Consider the following 6140-nt stretch of genomic DNA (forward strand, 5'->3'; position numbering starts at 1 on the left):
CATAACCTTGCTTAACTTTTTGCTCCACACTGTGGGGTGAACATCAGGCCTGGTTAAATATCAGTGCTTCAGAAAGCTTGTTACCGCTGTCTTCCTTGAGGGCCCAGGTTTAGAATAAATAAAATTATTATAAGTGAAGAGAAGTAAGAGAATATATTTTGAGTCACAAAAGGGATTGTTCAGTAACTCCCTCTTTCAGTCAGATAAGGAATGTTACAGTCCAGTGAGAGACGTGAAATATATATATATGTATGTATATGTGTGTGTGTGTGTGTGTGTATATATATATATATACATGAAAAATATTTATGGACTTCCCTGGCAGACCAGTGGTTAAGCCTTCACCTTCCAGTGCAGGGGGTGTGTGTTCAATCCCTGGTCAGCGAGCTAAGATCATACATGCCTCTGGGTCAAAAAAACAAAACATAAAACTGAGGCAATATTGTAACAAATTTAATAAAGACTTCTAAAATATGTTCTGCTGCTGCTAAGTCACGTTAGTCGTGTCCGACTCTGTGCAACCCCATAGATGGCAGCCCACCAGGCTTCCCCATCCCTGGGATTCTCCAGGCAAGAACACTGGAGTGGGTTGCCATTTCCTTCTCCAATGCATGAAAGTGAAAAGTGAATAAGTAAAGTCATGTCCAACTCTTAGCGACACCGTGGACTGCGGCCCACCAAGCTCCTCCGTCCATGGGAGTTTCCAGGCAAGAGTACTGGAGTGGGTCGCCAGTGCCTTCTCCAAATATGTTCTACATAAAAAAAAGAAAAAAAACTTAAGAATATTTAAAGAAAGTTACTAAGGCTTCTTAAAGGCCCAAAGCAACATCTTAGCTGGTGAAATAAAGGCTGAATTTTGGCAGAAGGAGAGGTGTGGAGTAGATGACTGGTCACCTGCGTGTACCTGAGGTGCCCAGCAGGTGCCTAAACTGTAGCACAGTTGGGGCTCAGACCTGGGAAGAGGGAAGCAGTTGTTATAGGAGTCTGTTTTCTTTCAGACCAAGGACTATCTTGAGAAAGATTGGTCTGCTTCTGTGAAAGTGAGAATCAGCTACACAAGCTTGGTTGAAAGCAGATGTTTCAAGGTCAGAAAGGAAAACTCACAGAGCATGCTCCTCACATAACCCCTGACCCAGCTCTCCTGGCCTTCTGTCTGATTCCCAGGGTCACCTATGCAGAACAGAGTCACCAAAGCCCCGTCGTGCCAACGGGTGCTAGGATCCAAAAATAATTGGCAAACATCTGTTCTCAAGGTCTCCTTTTATTCCACGTTAAGTGCTCCACAAAAAAAATCTCTCTAAAATGCATCCCAAGAGGCATCTTAAAATTCTTGGCTCCTTTCCACTCCCCTTTATGGTTATCCACGTGCCCCAGTCCTCACTTTCTCACTTTCTTTAGATCTCTGCTCCATGTCAGCTTTTTACAGAGGCTTTCCTGATCACCCAATTTAAGTAACAAACCCCTAATCCTCTCTCACCACCTAGTAGCTCCTTATCCCCCCTCCCTGTTTTATTTTTCCTCATATTAATATTTGATATCCTGTGGATTTTGCTTGCTGATTATATTTCTCTCGTCTCTCGCAGGTAAGCACAATGAGGATGTGAAAGGGTCTTTTTTTTTGGTGGGGGGGGTGCTGGTTTTGTTCACTACTTAGTATCTGAAATAATATGTACTTCAGGAATTAATAAACAAAAGAGTAAATGCTGATATTGTTTCATACATTACTCTTTCTGCAAATTCACAGACTCTTTGTCTTACCCTTAGATGACTCCATCTACCCGAATTGGCTACAGAAGGTTCTAGGTGAACTTAATAACACTAGACTCATAAGATGAGAAATAACTGCCTAAGGTTTCTATTGATTTTGGTCTTAACTGTGGGATGAGGGATATTACATTTCCTGAGCAAAAAGGGGCCTTAAAAGGAAATTGAGAATTAGGAAGAAATTGTTTCTTGGTGGAAACAATCTTTCTAGTTATCTCTGGTTTTAATCCTGTTTTGTGTGGTACTTTACCTCTGCTTGAAACTATTCTTGGATCAGGCTGTTCCTCTGTTGTGAATAATCACTTCAAACATCAATGAAAACCAGAATAAGGGAAGTATGCATATTTCACTTAGAAAATTCCCAGAATGATTTTATGACCAAAGAGTAATTAGATTTTTTGCTTCTAATGCTTTGTCTCAGGATAGAAAGTACAGAACTGCACCATTAGGCCATTTGTTTTGTACAGTATCCAGCACAATGAGATGCATACCCACTTACAATTTCATGGATTTTGGGGGAATGATCACGGAGACATAGATTGTATTTTGTACTTGATAATGTGTTGGAATCATGGTAAATCCAAGAAATATAGTGTCTTCTAAGTAGATTACAATTTTATGTAAAAGGGGACACTGATAACCAAAAAATACATGGCTAAGTATTAGATAAATTTATTGGGTATGTTCATTTCACCATAATTTTTTCTTATTCTCCTATTTCTTTGATAATTAAAGTTTCTTTTTTAATCAAGAGATCTAACATTGTTAGTGACCTAATGGGCAACCTAATTTTTATTTCTCACCTAGAAGTTCCATATCTCCATCCTAGCCTCAGTTTTGCTTCAAAATAAATTATAATTTAAAGCAAGTTTAGCTCAAAGGATCAAGTTTAGCTCAATTTGTCTTTCAAAAGAGGAAATTTATCCGGCCCAGGAAGTAGGAGTTAGTGTCAATTAATTAACGATCATGAAGTGCTTTTTAAATACTGACTGAGTGTTCACTCTTGTGATAATTAAAAGTAAAATGCAATGACTCAGTAGCCCATGTATTAGTGGTTAGAGATAAAATTCTATTGGTTATTCACTGAAATTTTTTAAACTTTAATATGTACAAGTTTTATTGATAAAGCTGCTTATTTGAGAAGAATTATGTAGCAGAACATCTGCATGAATTAAATCTATCTAATTTAGTACAATATGCTTTAAAATTCATTAAATCCCAATAAAACCATGCTTTTTACATCATGGGTCTCTTTTTCCAATGTTTAAGATAAACTGTTTCAAACTTAGAAGTCTTAGAAGAACTTTCAAAGATAGCTTCAAATTACTCATTCACAGCTGTATATGCCAGAATTTATCCCAAATAATTTTTGTTGCCAATTCAGATATTTTTTCTACCTTTACAACAGCATGTTTCTTTGTCAACAACTCCTGTCACTCAGTAAATGGAATGCAAACTACATTGTAATATTATTAGGAGAAAACTAATACTAGGATGTTAGGACAATCAAAAAAAACCATTTTTTTCCCAAATCAAGGATAAATTTGTTTAGATTATCTACACTGTTTTTCTCCTCCATGGATCATATGATTACACATTGATTTTCATGAAACTTTACCTTTAATTAGTTTTCTCAGAATTAGAAACTTAACCCTCCAAGGACAATCAGGAGTGATGGTAGAGTGGAAAGAGTGGAAAGCTTTGGAATCAAACTCTCTCCATGGACTTCACTCATGGTACAGTGGATAAGAATCCACCTGCCAATGCAGGGGACATGGGTTCAATCTCTGGTCTGGGAGGAGTCCATATGCCACTGACCAAGTAAGTCCATGCACCACAACTGCTGAAGCCCGCACACTCTAGGGCCTGTGAGCCACAACTATTGAACCCACATGCCACAAATACTGAAGACTGCATGCCTAGAGCCTGTGCTGTGTAACAAGAGAAACCACTGCAATGAGAAGCCCATGAAATACAATGAAGAGTGGCCTCTGCTCACTGCAGGTAGAGAAAGCCCATGCACAGCAACAAAAATCCAGTGTAAACAAAAATAAATAAATCTCTCTCCATAACTCCTAACTTTAAAAGACACTTTCATTTCTGAGCTTTAATTCTCTCATCTCTAAAATGTACTTAATAATAAATTACTCACAAGAGGTGTATGAGGATTCAATGAGCTAACTGCATACTGAACATTTTTGTCCTCCTAAAAATGCATGTGCTAAATTCTGACTCCTAATGTGAAGATATTTGGAAGTGGGGTCTTTGGGGTAACTAGGTCATGAGGGTGGCACTGTCATGAATAGGATAAGTGCCCTCATAGAGAGACCCCAGGGAACTCCCTTGTCCCTTCCACCACGTGAGGACGTAGCAAAAAGAGGAAAACATAGTTGACTGTGAACCAGAAAACAGGCTCTCTCTAGACACAAAATCTGTCAGTACCTTCATCTTAGACTTCCCTTTCTCTAGAACTGGGAGAAATAAATTTGTATGGTCTATAAATTAGCCAGTCTAAGGTATTCTGTCTTAGCAGCCCAATCGGACTAAGCCAGAAATCAGTACTGAGAAGTGGATGCTGCTGTAACAAATATCTGAGGAGGCACTCGCTCTCTGGGTGCTCTCAGCCCTGTGCTTGCATTTATCTAAGAGTGATGCCTTCTTAAATGGAGAATGTTAGTGCCACCCCAGTCCTCTTTTAATCCTAGATTACTTATTTTAACTCTTAAACTTTTTCATATGATTTTTTTCTCATGTAATGTTGTGGCTTGGTTAAATTATATGGCCATTATGACTGTTTATAAAGTCTTCAGGGCATTTGTGTTTTGATCGAGACAAAAGAAAACATGTATTAGGTATCTATACCTGCATAGCCACAGTCGTTTGAGGCCTTGACTGGGTTGAAGGATCTGCTTCCAAATTCACTAACATGGCTGTAGGCAGTACCTGGTCTCTCCATAGGGCTGCTCTTGACAGAACAACTGGCTTTCCCCAAATGAATGATCCACAACAAGAGAGGGAAACCAAGACAGAGGCTATGTTTCTTTTATAACCTAATATCAGAGGTGACCCTGGAGGAACAAATAGCAACCCACTCCAGTATTCTTGGGCTTCCCAGGTGGCACTAGTGGTAAAGACTGCCTGCCAATGCAGTAGATGTCAGAGACTTGGGTTCGATCCCTGGGTTGGGGAGATCCCCTGGGGGAGGGCATGACAACCCACTCCAGTATTCTTGCCTGGAGAATCCTATGGACAGAAGGGCCTGGTGGGCTACAGTCCATACAGTCACACAGAGTTGGACACAATTGAAGCAACTTAACATGCACCAGTATTCTTGCCTGGAAAATTTCTATGGATAGAGTAGACTGGCAGGCTACAGTCTAGGGGGTCTCAAAGAGTTGGACAGGACTGAGCATGCATCCATCAGATGTGAGAAGCTGTCACTTCTGCCATATTCTACTGGCCACAGAGACCAACCCTGATACAGAGTGAGAGGGAGGAAGAGGGACCATAGCAGGCCACTCTGGAGGTAACTACGTCAATGTGTTTTTAGGGGTTTCAGTTTTGATTCTATCAATTAAAAGCCATTCATTAAAAGAAATTTTGTATCTCCTTTAAACCTCACTTGTCTGGTCTATAGAACAAGAATAACACAAACAAAACCTGCTTCATCTTATAGTCAGATGGGTGGAGCTCCAAGCATGCAAGTAAAAAAAGAGAAACAAGACACAAGAACAATAGAATCACAGCATCCTGAGGTGAAGCCAGCTGTTGACTATGGAAAGCCAACAGAAGGGTGTTCATCTAGCGAAACTTCTAGGAGTGCAGGACAGCCAGGAATTCCAACAGGATGAAGTTTCATGGAAGGTGCAGTCAAGGTGAAAGCAGTAGCAGACCCACGTGAGGCTGTGCGCAGGAGGAAAGAAAAACTAAGCTACAAGTGACCTTTCCACACAGCAGCGTGAGCCCAAGGGGCCCATCCACAGAGCCAGACAAGGATGATGATTTAAAAGTCAAGATCATCAAATAAGAGTAATCTCCTAGTGTAATTCATAGGATTCCAGGAAGCTGTGGAGCTGCTGTATACCTCTCAAATGTAATGTGCTTAGGGTTGCCTGGCAGTATTGCTACAGTATGGATTCTGAGTCAATAGATTTGGGGAAGGATGGCGACTCTGCATCTCTTACAATTGCTCAGATGATATCACTGCTACCAGCCCATAGATCAAATTGAGGAACCAGATATATACCTGCTCATGTTAGGAACAATCGGGGTATTGCTGTAGGTCTGGAAGCCAGGAGCCACCTGAAAACATCTACTCAAACTTTCAGAATCATCTCTCTTCATTGTGGCTGCCAGCTACCCCTCAGCTAATACAC

Source organism: Bison bison, unplaced genomic scaffold (assembly GCF_000754665.1).
Source record: "Bison bison bison isolate TAMUID 2011002044 unplaced genomic scaffold, Bison_UMD1.0 scf7180017864110, whole genome shotgun sequence".
In the NCBI taxonomy this organism is placed as follows: Eukaryota; Metazoa; Chordata; class Mammalia; order Artiodactyla; family Bovidae; genus Bison; species Bison bison.